This window comes from Cygnus olor, chromosome 3 (genome assembly GCF_009769625.2).
Source record: "Cygnus olor isolate bCygOlo1 chromosome 3, bCygOlo1.pri.v2, whole genome shotgun sequence".
NCBI classification, from domain to species: domain Eukaryota; kingdom Metazoa; phylum Chordata; class Aves; order Anseriformes; family Anatidae; genus Cygnus; species Cygnus olor.
The window spans coordinates 84,420,736-84,438,767 of NC_049171.1; the positions used below are offsets into that span (position 1 = coordinate 84,420,736).

Genomic DNA, 18,032 nt, shown 5'->3' on the forward strand with positions numbered 1-18,032 from the left:
CAGCATTTTTGGTGGTTGTGTGGACACTTCCACTGTGCCATTTGGTCCTGGCAGTTATAGTTCTGCACCTTTATGCCTTCCCTGTGAACCTGAATGATATTTTAAGGAAGGTTCTGCAGGTTCTGGGACTACTTAGCACTTACTTGCTCAGTAATTTAAGAGCTAATTTTGAAATTTGAGGCTATGTTGCACAATGCCTTACTTTTACAAATCTCATTCCTCAGAATTCATCAGGAGAGAGTAGTATTTGGCCTGATTAAGTGTTGAATTTGTCAATTGCTGAATGCTCAGGGCAAAGAGCTGATCTTTTCTCCTCACGATAGTAGAGTATCTTGCAAAGTAATTAAGAGCATATGCCTAATGAATCATAGCAATAAGGCCTGAAGAATTGAGTTATATATGAATATATAATGGAATGGAGGGAGCAAAGGAGGAGAAACCCTGCTTTTGAAGGCATTGAGTACTATAAGGTAGAGATCCAAGGACATCAAATAGTTCCACACAAACTAATCTACATGCCTGAGTGTATTTAGCAAAGATTAAATCAGTGGTCCATACAGTCCAGTCTCCTGCTGCCTCTATCGAAGGCCATTGCTTGGTGATTTAATGGACATCTTAAACTAAGTTTCAAACTACAGCATGGGTAAGGGAAAAGAGGAGGAAAGATTCTTTCCTTACACCTGTGGACAATTAGGTGACACAGCCTGGCAGGTGGTTTGATTGTTCGTAGCATCCCTGTGGAACCATAACTGCAGAACAAATCCTGTTCAGGTCACACCATTGTCCAGATACCAAAAAAAAAAAAAAAAAAAAAAGCATAAATCCAGTTATACAGCATATACCTTAATAGCCTTATGCAGTAGTGTGCTGCACGTTGAAGGGAAGTGCTTGGTATTATCATTCCTAGAGTTCCCCTGCTTGAGAATTCAAAGTCAATTTTTTATTTAACCATTTATCATGGAGTGTTAGAACTAGAAAAGCCAGCTTCATCGCCTTGTAGCTTACAAACCTTTCTACTATAGTCCCCAGTATTATAACTGCAAAGTTCCCAATGTACAGAGGGCAGCTGAGCTTCAGCATAGGGATTATGTCCTGTTTGGGGAATTATCACACCGGCCGTATTGATGCATAAGTTGTTCCAAGTGCTTGGCCAGGCATAGACTTTCTTCCTTGCTTTCTCCAACGGTATCAGCAAGGTTAAAGTAATTGGCTGTGTTCAAGCCTTGGGGTCTCCAGCCAGCCCTTCTTTTTCTGTTCTGAGGAAAAAGATGGTGGATGAGGTGGAGGAGACTTGCAGGCTAGGTCAAGCCTTCAGTCCCCAGCTCCAGGCACTCTTTCTCTTTCCAAAGAGTTTGACTTCTTCTTGCAGGAGTTGCAAGAGTAACCCACTTTTGAGGGATACTCTGGTCATGATGTTCCTTTTGTATTTTTGTTTGTTACGTCTAGTGGAACCTTTTCCTTCCAGTCTGAAAAGATCCTGTTAGTCTTCAAGAGTTAAATTGATGAGGTCCTATGATTACATAACCTGCCTGAAAGGTACTATGTGGATAAAGTCAGTGGGACCAGGATTTCATCTTTTATAGTTTGACTTGTCTGTACACAAATATCATCAAATATTTTTTAAACAATTTAAATCTCTACCCTTACATTTTTCTTTACAGCAGTTCTGCATACTACATTTTTATTCTTGTACAGGAACTATTTGCAAAGGCTGTACTATTCAGATTTCTGTATGCTTTTCTAGGTTTATACATGAAAAGCATGATTGTTTTCCTTTTCAGACTCTGGAAAACGCAGGTTCTGGGTAGTGTGCCATGTACTCCTGCTCCTATTCAAAGTTTTCTGCACAAAAATATATTGTCTTTTAGGTTGGATTTTGGGGATTTTTTCTTTCAATCATGTTGTTTTATACAAAGATTATAAATGGGTTTTATTAATGGGGAAATGTGTTGGATATATGTAGACTTTGAGTATGCATCTCTAGAGAGAGTAACGAAGTGTAGATTAGCTCTATGAAATACATGTTAACACTACTTCAAAAAGATATAATTATGTGCTTAGAACTCTTTTTAGAGACATCAGTTTGCTCAGTCTTATTTTCCTCATTTATTTGAAGTCTGATGTGAAATTTTAATAATTATTTTTTAATGCTGGGGTTTGCTTTACTTTTTCAGTACTTAAGTGCTTAATACACATCCAGTTAGTAGGTCTGGTTCTACTACAGCATGAACTTAAATATCTTACGTCATTCTTTGTACTAGTAGCTATATTTCTGGATAGCTCCTCATTGTCACGTCATGCTACTCCCCAGTAGTCACCAAATCAGATTATCTAAAAATGGACTGAATTGATTGAAACTTGAACCAATGGCTGAGCTAGAAATAGCTGGTGTTTGTTTGTTTGTTTGTTTCCAATTGGTTTTAATTTATTTTCTGGAACAAAACAAATTTGAGATTACGGTAGTCCATAGGTATGGAGAATTTTCATTTCAAAATGACTTTCTGTTTATGAAAATATACTTTACATTACACATTATAATGTATTTTGACAGTCAGTAAGAGGAAAGTATTTTGTTTTATCAACACAGACATTTAGAATTCATCTAAAATAATTTCAGCATTTCTCAGAAAAAATCAGTCATGGAGACTTTTATTTCTATGCAAAAGAAAACTGTATTTTGGTCCTGACAAAATAGAAGTTCTGAGTCTTCAGTTTTTTTAAAGATGTAATTGGAAGTTGTCAAGTTAAAATGTTTGTGATTTCTTGTAACCAAAAGAGCTTCAACTGCTTATGTTGCAACAAGATAAAGAAAAAAAAAGTAGGTATAATTGAGAGTCCTTCTCTTACCAAGAGAAAAATAAGGCATTTTACAAAATTTGCTGGCTGATCTGAGTTTGGAATTATAGCTTCAGGGAAATAAATGCCACCCTGAAGAGGTTTGGCAAGATAGGCTTTGAGTGTACTGTCCCTACTGTCTAGAGGAGAGGAGATGATATTTTAATGCCTTCTGTAAATATTTGCAACAGTGAGTGTCAGTTGGCAGAACTGAATGGCTTGAATTTCATCTGAACGGGCTGCAGGGGCTGAGCACCATGTAATCCAGAATGCATTCTTCCCTTGCAGTGCCCAAGGTTTCCTGCCTGATGAGCTGAGGTTTGTTCCAGTCTACAGAGGTATTAAAAGGTGATTAAAATATGTCCAGATAAGAAGTTTGGACTCAAGTGTTTTTTTGAGGCTCCAGTTAATAGCAGTTTAAATGTAGTCTGCTAGGTATTAGAAACATCTCCTGTGTTAGGGCTGTAGAAAATAATGGCATACTGAAGCAGCAGATAAATCACCTTTTTTTCTAATGAAATCACTGGAAAGCCAAGCTGGCTGATGCGTAAAGTAGATTTCATGTATCGTGTTCAGGCATTGGTGTGCTTCGTTAATGGCAGAAACTATTCTGCCAGGTGAGCTAGCAGGAGGGATTCTGAGTTACCTGGAAGTCATTATAGATAAATGACATCTTCTTCCTCATGCTTTTGTCCCTCTGGTCACTTGCAATATTTCAGAATCCATTTTAGAGGATGTTGCGGTCTGTGGATGTTTATGCAGTAAGAGACACAGTAAATTAGACTCACTGTGCATGTCAGTGAGCTATACAGAAAAGATTTGAACCATAGACCAGAATAGTTTGGAAAGAGTTATTACAATCTGTCAAGTCAATAATTCACATTTTAGAAAAGCCCTCAGTATAAATTTACAGTTCGGATTCATTTTACAACCTATCAGGTCATTAATCAGGGCTTTGTGAGATCCCCTAATGTAGTTTTATATAATCTGTATTTTTATGTTTTGACATGAGGGACTGTAACAGCTTAATTAAAATAATGTTAAGAGGTTTACTGAATCCCGCACTACCGAGGACATCCAGAGTTAGTCACTGCATTGAAAATGTACCCTGCTCTGCCTTGTTATTACACAATGAATGGGATATGTCCTCAAGCATCTTGACAGAGAACACGTTTCTTGCAACGTGTAGGCAAATTGGTAGGAATTAATGACAGAGTGAATTTCCTTTACATTGATGAGTTTATATGCAATATTCTTACCCTAAATTGTTTCGAATATTAGCTAATGAGCATTCACATGCAGTCAGGTAAGATATGTAGCATTTAACAGAAATACAGTAAGAGTAGTGGAATAGACAAGGTGGTGTATGAACCATGACAGATTACCATTTATTAGGATCTACGTTAGTAAATAATCTGAATCAAAAGCCAGATGTAAATATACCATGAGTGGAGATGCATTCTTTCCAAAGACAAGATCTATATCTTAATTTTGCCTTGTGTAGCAAAGATACTTTGTAAGAATGAAAAATACTTAGCTATTAGAGAAATAAGCACAGAGATGCATGGTTTGCCTCCCAGATGAGTGTTGCTGTGATGACAGTCCTTAAAAAATGTAGAGTTAATGTACAGCTATAGTGCTGGACGACAAGGGATGAAGACAAGTGCCTCAGAAGGCCAATTAAAAATCCACAATACTTGCCTTAATGTCTGTGACTGTACCTGAGACTTTCCAGCTGGACCAATCTTTGGTCCATTCTGTCTAAACGTGGTACACTGTCAATTCCTGGAACTATATGGAAGGATTTTGTGTAGTGAAAGAAATGAGGAAAATCCAAGCTGATCCAAGTTTTGGCTTTGGCTCCACCAGTGAAAAATCTGAATATTGTTGTGGTTGGCATGACTCTCCTTTGGATCCTGTCCCAACCCTGGCCACACTCCCTTTCTGTGCTTCTCACATTTCATACTGATGTATATGATCAGTCTGTACTCATGCAGTCTCACTTACATCAAGACATACCCTGTTCAGGTTTTGTGGTATGAAACCATCCCTCACCAGACAGGCAGGCAGTAGAGCTGTCTCCTTGCCTACCACATGGTGCTAACTGAGGATCACATTTAGATTTGGAGTGTGAATATTTCATCAAGCTTCCTTCTATGCTGCACATAAAAAAATCCACTGTGCGTTATTTGTTGTGGTATCTTCTCCCTTTTATCTTTCTGCTATATTTTACCTTGCTTATTTGTTCTGCCTATGCTCTAAAATATTGTGGGAAGATGCTTCTAAAAAGCAAAAAAAAAAACACAAAAAAACCAACCTTTTTTTTTTGTCTTCATTAATCTCTCTATTTTGTGCTGAGTGACAAAATGTTACAAGGCATCAAAGATCATTTCTTCCCTGATACTAAGCTACAGTAGTGACAAGCATGGAGGATAAATTATCTTAAAGTAGAAGATCCTTTTATTGCTCAAGAGAAGGCTAGTTGCTTCAATCATTTGTGAAACTTGTGCACTGACTGCTACTTTCATAGCCACTGTATGGCATGCAGTGCCACCCGTGACAAATAGCAGTGTTACCATAGACATTTTTGTAGTAGGTGGAAAAAGACTTTTTAAAGAGATGGATTTAAGAACAAATTCCTCGGTGTAATAGCTAGGATACCTCTGCTAGTGACAACAGTGATGTAGTGTCTCTGCAGGAATTGCTGCCCGCCAGAGGCACTGTGGCCTTTGCTGAGTGATCTCAGTTTTGAGAATGCTGGGTCTCGTTGATGACCCATGGTGACATCACCGTGACCAGAGTGGATTTCATGAGTGTAGAGGAGATGAAGCAGACAGCTCTGTCTCCCACGTCCAAGAGAAAGAGGAGGGAGACATGGAATTGTTGCCTGCTCAGCCTCACTGAGGTCTTCCACTTGTTCTTATCCACCACCAGGTTGTTCTTTCTGTCTGCATCAGAAAAGAGAGCAATCAAATTGTCAGTGTAGTTCAGGCTAGCTAAAGGCAAAGGCTTCCTAGGCTGCTGGTCTTCGGATAGGAAGCATATGTGGCTGACATAATTCCCATCCTGGCAGTAGGTGCAATAGAGGGAGCCTTGCTTGGATACAGAGTCCAGAATGAGATTACACTCTTAGCTACTCAAATAAATAACATATCTAGAAAACTGATTGCTTCGGGTTTAGGATTTGCCGAGGCAGGATCACTTTAGCAGCTACAGTAAAATTTGTTAAGCCCTGCAGGACTGCAGCAACCTTATTAGACTCCTGTTTTCATCATTTTGCTCATATCTGCCATAGGTGATTATGTACCTTAACTGTTGCTACTCTGTTTACTGCTGGATGCAAATTATCAGCAAAGGAGGTGGAGTTGCCATATGCTTCTCTGTTAGATCATTTACTAAGAAAAATGAAAGCTTTCCATAACAATCAAAACTACTTACTCCTTCCATATGTGCTTCACTTAGATATCAGGAAGAGGTAAAGTTCCTACCATTCTCTTTGTTGTAATGTTTGTCGGATTGCTTCATTAATCTGAGGTTTTGAAACCCAAATATAAATGCATTTTTGCATCCTGTATAACTAGCAGCTTAGGGAAAAAGTACTATTATGACAAAGTTTTACTTTAAAACAGCTCTTGTAATGACCATTGCATTCATACTCAGTAAGTCCTTATTTTGTGTTTTGGTTATGGAAAAAGCTAATTACACTCAACACAAAAAACATATTTGCAGGTCTCAGCAAAGTTCTTTTTTATAGCTCTTGTGGACAGCAGCTGCAGGCTATCAGTCTGGACCCTTGATAAATGGTTTTGACATTTTGTACAGACACCCCTCATGAAAAAGGATTTTTATTTATTCTCAAATGTTGAATTCTGCATTATTGATCAGGTGCCATTCATTAAAGGCTGCTACTTGCTAGAAAGAATTACACAGTCCCTAAGCTACACACAACATAATGAATTATTCTGCTGGTGAACATCAGCGTTAAAGCAATGCTAAGGTTGCATGGTTAAGCGTGCAAAAGTCAGGAAATGGCAGTTAAAGTTGAAAACAATGGGAGTTTTGCCTGAATTAAGATTGCAGAATTACGTCTTAGGGCATGTGCAAAGACTACTAGCAAGTGGTAGATATTAATTCCAGGGCAAGTGTTTATAGTTACCCAGTCCATTCACAAACACTGCCGTTATTTATTAAGGCATTTAACAAGGCTGCAAGCAGTGGATGAAATCATTAGTGGTAAGCGGCACCAAGCAGACGGGTATTTTGCGGGCTGTTTCTTGGTTGAACAATGCTACAGAGTTGAATTGATCAAGGCTGAGGGTCAGTAGTAATGCTATGCCATAAACCACAACCATGGGTGTAAGAAGTTACTTGCTCACTGTGATGTGAGGCAAGTTTAATTTGTCAAAGTACTGTTTCTATTTAGCTTTCCCCTGGGGATTCCTGTTTAGTTTTCTTTCAGTCTGTTTATTTGTCTGCCTTTCTGGTTTGGTATCATTTAGCTAGTTACACTTGGTACAAAAAGCCCATTTCCTACACTCAACAAAGTTGGGTTTTCTGGTTCTTTGCAGTTGCTTCTGCCAGATAGCTATAGCCGGTTGCTACACTCTCTGTGTCTGTGCCATGAGGAAAGATGTACAGTCCTGACGTCGTGGTTCTGTGGTCAGACAGACCAGGATCAGTGCTAGGTGCACCATACCATCCTCCTTGCCTGCATGCTTGTGTTTCTTCCCATGGGAACACAGGATGCAGCGGAGATGAGCTGCACCCTTCCTGTAGTCAGATGCATGCCCAAGAACCAATGCCTCAGAGTACAACACAGAGATCATTTGCAGTGGCAACATAGACTTAGATAATATGTCTTTGGATTTTTCTGAGTAAGTAAGAGCATCTCTGTACCACCAGAAGCAGAGTTTGCTGATCCTCCGGCATTAGGAACAAATTTTCTCAGATATGAGAAATGTTGTTGGCTTTCCTTGCCTTCAGGGGTAAGAGTCAGGTTGTAGTGCCTTCTAGTGGCTACTGCAAATTTCGGCTCCATGATCTCTACTGGTCAGAAAGCAATTGGATGTTAGAACTAGTTAAGAAAGGCATAAAGAACAAAGTAAAAATACTCTGTATGCTGCTTTATTATTAAGAAATCTATTGAACATTTGCACCATGAACGTTGTACACCATGTCAAAAAGGGCAGGGTGGCGCTGGAAGAGATACAGAGAAGAGCAGCAGGATTAGTAAGAGATATGGAGGACTTAATGAGAATCAAATAAGGCTTTGCTTACATCATGGACGGTTGGGGGGAAGCATGAGGAGTGCTGTGCAACTCATAGGGACCCAGAGAGCTTAAGACAGCTGTCTCTTCTGATTTAAAGAACTAGGCAGCATCAAATAAAATAAGCAGGTAGCGGACTCTTTTAAAAAATATAGTAAAAGGAAGATGTTATCTATGAGAAATGTATATAAGGCATGGGAATCCTTGCCAGAAGATGCTGTAGGTGATAAAAGCTTACAGAGGCTGGTAAGATTTGGTTCAGGCTACAAGCTGGATCATCAGGGCCTGTGGCTCTCCCTCGACACTATGAGGTCCCTCTAGTTTGTGTCTTGGTAGGACGCAGGGTGAAGGAAATGGACCACGTTGACACAGTGAGCCAGGCAGGTATTGTCAAGCCGCAGCCATGATGGGACCAGTGGGATGTCAGCGCAGCCCACCACTGTGTGAGGCTCACAGGGTTGGTCCCTTTTGGAGATGGGATATTACATATTTATGTAAACCTTTTAGATTCAGCTTGTAAAGCCTTTTGTTTTCTTGTCCCAAGCACAGTAAATAATCCTTTCATTTCAGAGGCATGCGGAATCAAGCCCACCATAAAAATTCATTCCACATATTTCTTTTAAGTCTCAACAAATGTATTTTTAATTATAGATAATATATAGCATTACAAATGGATCTCATTAATTCTAAGTGGCTGGCTGCTAAGGCTCTGTAGCTATTGTGCTTTCCTGTACCACTGCCAAAGTAGAAGCATGCAGGTAATGTTAGATGTGATATAACATGAAAGAAAAGGTAGATTTAATACCATATTTATGCCCTTGGAAATATTACAGTTACACCATAGGAAGAGGAAGAACTAGAGTTCAGGTAGTCTATTTAAGTAAAACAAGCATTTCCTGGGATCTTGGATGATTCATTTATTCTTATGCTTTATTTCTTCAGTTGGAAAATGAGCATAACTGTAAATAGGTCATAATCCTGTCAGGAGCTTTTGCAAAGCCCTGCAGGATCTTCAGATGGAAGGTTTACTAACCATATAAATAATTTCATTGCTTAGATACAGAATCTTGGTTTTATCATTTACTCCTTTTTTGAGTTTCCTTTTGTTCGTGGTTGTTCCTAAGAAGGGTCAAATTCAGATCTCATATGCTTCCAGGTAAATAAGGAATTATTGTTGATAACACTGACATTATACTATATTAAATTTCTTCCTAAAGCATCTAACTCTAATCCTTGAAGTCTCTGCTGGATGTTTCATGCCACATACAGCACTGGAGGGTGGTTATGCTCCCCTTCTAGAGACTCTATTTCTTCTCTGAATATTCAAATGCATATTAGATATCTCATTTAATATGATGATTGTATCTCCTTCCATTTATGTGGACTGTCTTTAGCAATGCCAGTCCCTTACTTTCTTTGGGCTTCTTTTTTTCCCCTTGAATTCCCAGTTCTTTTTCCTAGTAAGTACCATGAACTGTCCCTTTTATTTACTGGCTGTCGTTACCAACTGCCACTCCAAAGCTCTATGCATCTTTTTCCACACTTATATACATTAAATTGTAATTTTTCACCTCTTCCAGCTTGGTTTAAATAATGTAAATCCTTCTTATTTGATTGCATTGCTACTCATTATTTATGGTGCTATGCCATACAATGTTATGTGCAGACTGGGGAATCTTTTTTTGTATGCAGTCATGGAGATCACCTTTATAAATAATGAAAAAGCTTACAATTGTGATTATACATCTTCTGTGCAATACCTGTATATACTTTGTGTCTCTAGCACTGAAAAGACATCTCAAAGGCACGTGTAAGAGAAACTTTGTCTTTTATCTGCATTCTTTCCACCGAGATTCTTGTTTCCTGAGACAAAAAACAGAGAGCCTTGTTCATCTGGGAGTTCCTGCTCTCCTGAGAATGTATAATGCGAAGCCCGCGATGCTACCCTCTCTCTAATTAGGCGTGAGATGACCTGCCGGCTTACACTTACCAAGCTACATCATGTGCACCATTCCCATAGCTTCACAAAAAGGAAACTGAAACTCGTAGAAGTACTGCAGCAAACATAATTACCAATGAGCATGTCTGAGACACTGCTACTGTTGATATTGCCACTGCTTTCTGTCCACACCAGTCCTTTCAGAAACCACGTCAGTACAGCTCTGGTGTGCTGGAAGGGCAGGTTTCTAAGAGGGAACTTTGAGTGGGGGAAGCAAAAATCCTGTTAGTCTTTCTGCACTGCAGTGGGATATGAGCATAGCCTATGAGAAGGAGCCAGCTAATCTGGTGCTGCCTGCTCCTTCCTGCCATGGAGGCTGATCATAACCCCGTGTAGGCTGCCTTGTCATTGATCACAAGAGGGAGGAAAGGAGTTGCTTTAGGGAGACTTGTCTTACTGGTGTCAGAGATGTGCTTGCTGGGCTTTATTGATTTCTCTGTATGATCTGCAGATGCCAAGCTGTGTTGGAATGTGAACAAAGCAACATTTGGCACATCACTTGCTTGGAAAGCCAGTACTGTACCACCTGAGTTTCTTGTATTAAAACAAGGGATAGTTTGGCCAAGCTGTGCAGTGTTCTGTGGCAGGGATTATAATGTCAATTAAACAGGACCAGGAAACATTTCCTGGGCACCGGAACTCAATCATCTCTACTCCTGCATTGATAACAAGGTCCCTGGCATGATATTGGGCTGGTAGACCACTCTCCCAGACAATGCCAGGCATGGTTGAAAAATCAGCACAGGCAAAGAACCACCTTAGTAGACCATTGGTATGGCCACACCGTATCAGAGGATGAAAGTTACAGGAAAAGATGCTGGCCGTTTTGTGCCAGAGGACAGGTTTTGCCATGTTTCATTTGCTAGACAAATACTCCCTATCTGAAGACCCTTGTGAAGTGGTTGTATTAAGATGAGAAAAGGAAGGGGGAAAGGGGTGGGAAGCTGTACTCTAAAAGGTCACTGAAGTGAAGCAAAATATTGGTTTGATTTTGAAAGGTAAAGAGATCTGATGCCAAGGAAATGAGGAGCACTTGAAATTCATGGCAGCCATCCGTACTTGCTTCTCAGCTCAGAAAAATAAAGTCTTATCAGAGTGAGAGGGTCAGTGCAAATTTTTGTCAGTAGTAGTATGCTAGAGGCTTAAGGAAGGCATCTGCGTACTTTACCAGTGGGCACATGCTTATGTATCTGCAGATCCACTGCAGGGGGGATGATTTGCCAGCTGATCCTGTCTTGTTCATGCTGGGACCGCTGAAGGCTTTTCTGTTTTTCAGTTCTTATGAAAGTATCTGTAACAGTGCCACTTATAGATATTCTCCAAAAAAAAGGTGAAATTTCATCCCCATACATGAGCTCAGTTAGGCTGCTGTTGGCTCCGTCATAGCTGCAGATACGGTTCTGTGGATGCATGTGGAGAGTGTCAGAAGCTGGGAAAAATCCTCCTCCTGCTTGAGGCAACACACAGATTGCCCCAGCTGTGCAGGTCTGAAATGCAGACTTCCCTCAAAGAGATCAGAAACAAACAAAAGGAAAACAAGGAACACAGAATGTCTTTGGCATGAGGGGAAATTTAGGGAAAGGTTGTTTCCATGACAGGGTGATCCTGATGTCTTTTTTTATTTTCTTTTAAGAAGAGAACAAATTTGCAATGCTCTGTGTTATCTAGCAAATGCTGAAGTAGCAGTGTGAGAGCTGAGTGACTGGGCTGATGGGACGTACATGCTGGTTTCAGATGGCGTAGGTGCTCAGCACTGTCTTTCAGCCGTACCAAATTACAGGGACAAGACTCAAAGCTACTGCTGACACAAACAAGACAGAGGTCACCAAGCCCTGCCCTGTGACCTGAGTGTATTTCACACCAGATTTTACTGAGTTTATTAATAAAGTTACATCAGGCAATCAACCAACAAAAAGATACAATCCTGATAAGGGTAAGTTCTTAAGATAAGAATAATAACATTGGTGTTTGGTTACAACGCATGTAAACTACTCCCCTTTATTGCTGGAAGTGCCAATTAGTTCTGCTGCTGTGCAGGATGGGCTTGATGAGCCAGTAAAGGAAATGTTTCCTTACTAGTTTTAGCAATGGCACGAGGAAGAAACAGAGGGACAGTTGTTAAAAAAGAAAAAAAAAAAAAAAAGACCTGTGAGCCCAATGATTTTTTTTTCAATTGTTTTCATTGCTTTTCCAGAGCAGTATTTCGTTGCTTGCAGTAATAGTGACAGCCCTTTCCACACTGAATGTGAGTGATCTGGCCTGATTGTTTTCTAATTTCTGCTGAAGTGAGGCACTGACACCTACAAGAGTTACCTTTGTGAGAACAGAAAGGGAGGAAGGAGAATGAGGCCCATGTACACATGCTTTCCTGACCAATATACATCAGCATAATTTACTGTAGTTTTTTTGCCAAATGTGACCAGCAGACTTCCATTAAAACACTGTCCACTCGTACAAATCTTTATTTGTCTCATTCTTGCTCCGTCTGTTTATCTTAACTTTCCAAATTTAATTTTAGCACAATCATTTAATTGTCTCATGATCTGTAGGAAAGACCCTTGAAAATACTTAAGAGACTGTTTCTCTATTCTCTGGGCACTGTAGAAAGGCTTCTAGCTTTACATCCATCATGCAAAAGCATGTATGTGCTTAAGCACTTGGGATGCCATAGATTTTCCTGTGCTGTAGTGTTTTGTGGCTGACTACAACAAAAATGCATGCCTGCCACCATTATTTACAACTGTAACAGTGAGAAATTACAAAACCCACTCTTCATTAACCTCCAATAAGGCTGTTCCTGCAGCCAGTGATTGCCATTACATTGATGGAGTGCTAATACAGCTCAATAGCCCCGGTTGGCCTGTCTCGCCCATGACTGCATCACAGCTCCTGCCTCCCACCACTACTCAGCACACGTCCAGCAGAAGCTGCTCAAATGATTGATGAGAAAGGCAGCTCATAAAGGCAAGCACAGTGCCCAAAGCAACAGCTGTCTAGCCCTATCCCTGCAGTAATTAGATAAATGAACCCCAAATGAAATCTTACAGGCAAGAGTAGAAGGAAGTGATAATATCCCCATTGCCTCATTCCAGCCTCTGCTTGTAGTTATTCTTCTTTGGTACGGATTTGACAGAGCTTACCTCTCCCCTTTTCCGCACTCACTTCACTGCCGGTCCTCCAGACAGACCCCTGCAGGCACAGGAGACATGGGAGTGTCAGTGGCTGGGGCTGCACTAGGTTTTCTCTTTTTTTTTCCAATGGCACCAGTTCTTCGAATCTGCAGAGCTTGCTGAACCTTTGTCCTTCTCTGCAGAGAAAGAACGTAACAAAAGGTCCATGGCAGGTCACAAATTGAGTTTACCAGGAAAAAATCCTGCAATTAGCAAATGCCATCTTCAAGAAATAGTTGATGTATTTGTAGGGATGCACTAGATAAAAAAGGAGAAAACAAAGGAATATGGTTCAGGCAGCTGAAACTGCAATGGAAGCAATTAAAAGGTCTGTGTTTATTTTTATGGTACGAAAGCATTGTGATGTTACAGCAATGTTCCCTTGATGCTACTGAGTAGTACCCATGAATGAACAGTGACTATTTAATGCCCATAATTACCACATAGAGAGAAAATTATGAAAAAAATGCATATATATATAGTTATATATAAATTCAGAAAACATCTATACATCTATGCATTTTTTAAAAAATAGTTTATATAATATAATTATGCACAGGAATTAAATATAAATATGTATACAAGAAATATAAAGAAACCCTGTTGAGGAAATCTAAGCAGTACAGGTCCAATTTTGCTTTTATTTATGCCATTGCATATCAGGCATAATACTGTGGAAGTAAATGACTGCAAAACTCATTCAAGAACAGAACAGTTATTCCCAGGTAGGAACTGATGTCTGGAGAAGTAAATGGGAGTCCTGTTGGATTTAGTAGTTGTCAAATCAAATCCTGTGATCTCACAGGAGAAAATATATTAACAAATGTTTCCGGCATGAGCAGAATTAAGAAGTGAATTTATGTCCTAGAAGAGGCACAGTAATGATGCAGAACAAGTGACCTTTTCTTTTATTCTTTCTCTCCACTCTTAAGCTAGGGTAATTCTTGCTGAGTTCAGCCAGATTTGCAGGAGTGTAAACTTAGATCAAAATTAGACCCGGGTTGTTTGTTTTACCAGCAGCCCATGTCTCAGGAGAGGGCTTTCATCTCTCCCTGTAGAAACAGTCAGAGGTGCATCTAAGGCTGGGCGCTGCCAAGACCTGATCACTGGGATTCAAATAAGAATTTCTGGCAGACAGAGTGGTCCCATTAATCACAAGTGGTATCTCTTAAACCCTTCAGTTACAAGAGATTAGTGGAGAATTGTAGCATTGGACTAAAGCAGTAATGACACATAGGAAGTGAAGCAGAAAACCTGCTTTCTTCTTAAGAAGAAGTTCAATTTACAGTTTATTTAAATATAAATTGCAAGCATAAAGTAATAGAGTTCTTAAACTTCACTGTTCAGTTAGTTTCAAATTAACCATACTGTACTTCTGCCTTCCCCAGAGCGTCACTGTGATCTTCAACCTGTCTGTTCCTTAAATTGAACCGAAGTCTTTAAGTCCATTAAGTTCCTGTGCTATCCCCATAGCTGGCTGAATTACATTCTCCTCTTCTCGCACTGCCTCCCCCGTGGCGAGGATTGCAGGGGTCAGCACGGACTCCAAACCTCCCCCTGCTATCCCCCAGTCGTAAATCGCCTGAAAGACTGTGAAATGGCCGTCTTCTTCTATCGTTTCTACTGCTGTAGCTTAGTTGATTTACTGTCATCCTAACTGCTATTGGGAAATATTTTGCATGAATCCTTGGGTTTAAGTTACATGCATAATAATGTTTAATAATAGAGTGCCTAGCTAACGGCAACTGCCAGTCCTTTGAGGCCCAGGTGCACAGACCTCTTCATACCAGCTGCAAACAAACTGTCTTCAGAATGAGAAGTGGCTCAGTTATCAGGATACCCACATATAGCCAATGCAGTATTCCTTTGCCCTAACACACAGGAGAAATTAGATCTGAAAATAAAACTCCCCAATACACAGGAAATACAGAGGTTCATGGCAATAGCGTATTTTTCTTGTGAATTGTCTGTATGTGCTAGAGCTGAGGAGCCAAATGGTCAGAAAGTATATGTGATTAGACATCTCCTGGGACTTCTGAGATGAGTTCCTTTTTATAGTGGTTCATTCGGTTTATCTGATGCTACTAAATTTTTAGGATTTCAGTTAAATTGATCTTTTACTCCAGGGAAAGACAAACCTGATGCTTGAGCTTCTATCACTATAACTGTTGGAAGTTAGGAGGATTTGCAGTATTACTTCAGTAAGAAGTGACAGGTATTATTCTGATTTTGTGTGAAGAGGTTTAAGTCAGGGCCCAAAGCTTGTGATGTTATACTGGTACAAAACTGGTAGCTGAACTTGAAATGAAGCATCCATACAGTTTGAGGCCAGAAAAAATGTATTCATACCTATATATGAAGGGTTGTTAGATTTCACCTACTTTCCTTTCTAAAAAACAAAACAAAACAACAAAAAACTTACCCTTGGGGTATTCAATTAGCTCTCCTTTGCACATAATGATCAAGGATCTGGAGGACATGGATTCACAGCAGCCAAAGATGCACGTAAACTTATAGGGAAGTAGACTTGTAAAGTAGAGCGAGTATTTTATTTGATTTAGTTGAAGAATAGCAGTTAATTGGGTTTCTAGAAGATCAGTCTAATACTCTTATAAAGTGACATCTGTTCAAAATAGGATACAATAGAAAAACCTAACTCATCTAAAATTGAAAATAGGAAAAGAGGTGAAGACTGATACTGCTGACTTCATGGCGGCCTGCAGCTCCCTCACGAGGGGAGCGGAAGGCAGGCGCTGAGCTCTGCTCTCTGGGGACAGCGACAGGACCCGAGGGAACGGCATGGAGCTGGGACAGGGGAGGGTCAGGCTGGGTGTTAGGGAAAGGTTCTGCACCCAGAGGGGGGTCGGGCACTGGGACAGGCTTCCCCAAGGGAAGCGGTCACGGCACCACTATGCAGGAGTTCAAGAAGCGTTTGGACAATGCTCTTAGACACCTGGTTTGAGTTTTGGGTGGTCCTGTGTGGAGCCAGGGCTTGGACTTGATGATCCTTGTGAGTCCCTTCCAACTCAGGATATTCTATGATTATATGTTTTGTTTTCTTTCTCCTCCAGGACTCAGTGTTGCCCTCCCTCCCCTCTGTGTTTACTTGACAAGTGCCTCTATTCAGGACACCTAGGGCTGAAATAAACCAGGCCCAGTTCATTACAACTGACTGGGGGTGTTGATGGTCTTTGTCCTCAGTAGAAATTAGCTCTGCTAATTAGATTAATGCCTTGGGCAAAATGTTGGAAGTGGCTTTTTTCAGTTAGGTGTTAGGTTTCATAACTGCTGAGCTGAGTGGTTGAAAAGAGAACCCGTGCACACCCAAGCTGTGTTCTTCCTCTTTCCCCTCAACTAGTCATGTAAAACTGAAAGCAGACTCTTGACCATTTCACCATCTAATGATGAGTTGTTTTCCTGGTTTAAGATTGGATTCACATTACCAGTTTGACTCACAAGCATATAGAGACAACATCACAAAAATACTGAACAATCTAGATTGATTTCTGGTCTCATTCTATTGTCTTCAGAGGAGTTGTGTAAAAAAATGAATTTTCCCACATTTGACCTCTCAAACTAGATGATTTATTCACATGTGGGATGAGTTTGGGCAAGCATGAAATGAGGTCTGCATACGAAGAGCACCAATCTCATTGAGGCTGACAGGAGCCACAGCCTGGCCTGACTTTTGGAACTACAACACCTCCCAGTGTTTTTCTGCCATCCCAGCAGTGGCTGAGTGCCCACCCTGTGCTGAGGTGCCTCTTCATGGTGACTTGCATGCCAACCATGCGTGGATTTTAATACAACTGAGATATGGTTAGAACAAAACAATTAGGTAACAGTTCTGGTTGGCATGAAAGTCAGTCTGCCCTAGGACAAAGTAAATGAATGTGTGGCTAGAAGGCAAAAGCTGGCAAAGAGGTGAGGTTTGCCCTGTAAAGTTCAGGAACTGATTTGTCTGCAGGTAGTGAATTTATGGGGAGAAGCAAAACAAGACAGATTATCATCTGTATTACTTACATCTAAATTGCTTACCAAGTGGGCTAATGATGCAGTATAATCTCATTAAATCCATGAAGATGTATTTTTGTCTAGAAATAACGTCTTATGTAGCCATTTAATGAGTTGTGAACTAACATGTTTTAACAAATGTTTTATCACTTATTACATTTCACTCCCTTGATGATGATTTCAAAATCTGACCATTAAAACAGGGCTCTTTTCACAACTCTTTGATGATGACACTTAGATGTGAGCAGTTCATCTTTTTGCATTTGGATAGAATCAGAAAGGTGTAAATTACAGATCTGGCTTTTATGTGCTTGTCTTATTGATCACACTACTGTGTAGAAACTGCAGTAGTTCTGATAGTTTAGCAGCCTAGATTACATTTCAGCTTTCTTAATTGGGCCACCAGGGTACGGTTACTTTTCAATTTATACCGAGAGTAAGACAAGGTGATGTAATACTTCATCGTTGTACTTGAGTAACATGGGCACTAAAACACCATGAGGTACCTTGTAATTCTAAATACACGAGGTGCTTGTTGAAGTAGACAGAGACAAGTTCTGGCTTTATGCAATGTGCGTTTTAGACCATGTTCTATCTATAATCATTCCTGTGTCTTCACTGACTTCCATGGAGCTACAGCAAAGTGAGTCGAGTGGCTTGGGTTGAGTGTTTTTGGAAAGTTCATTCAACATACAAGAGTCTAGTGCATCCAACAGTCTCATCAAATGTGGTCATCTTTTTGTGTTT

At 40.2% G+C, this 18,032-nt stretch overlaps 1 protein-coding gene across 2 annotated transcripts in view; it reads left to right on the plus strand.

Moving 5' to 3' along the window:
* The window catches only part of KIF26B (kinesin family member 26B), a 295,268-nt gene that overhangs the window by 210,108 nt on the left and 67,128 nt on the right, over positions 1–18,032 (plus strand). The window lies entirely within an intron of this gene.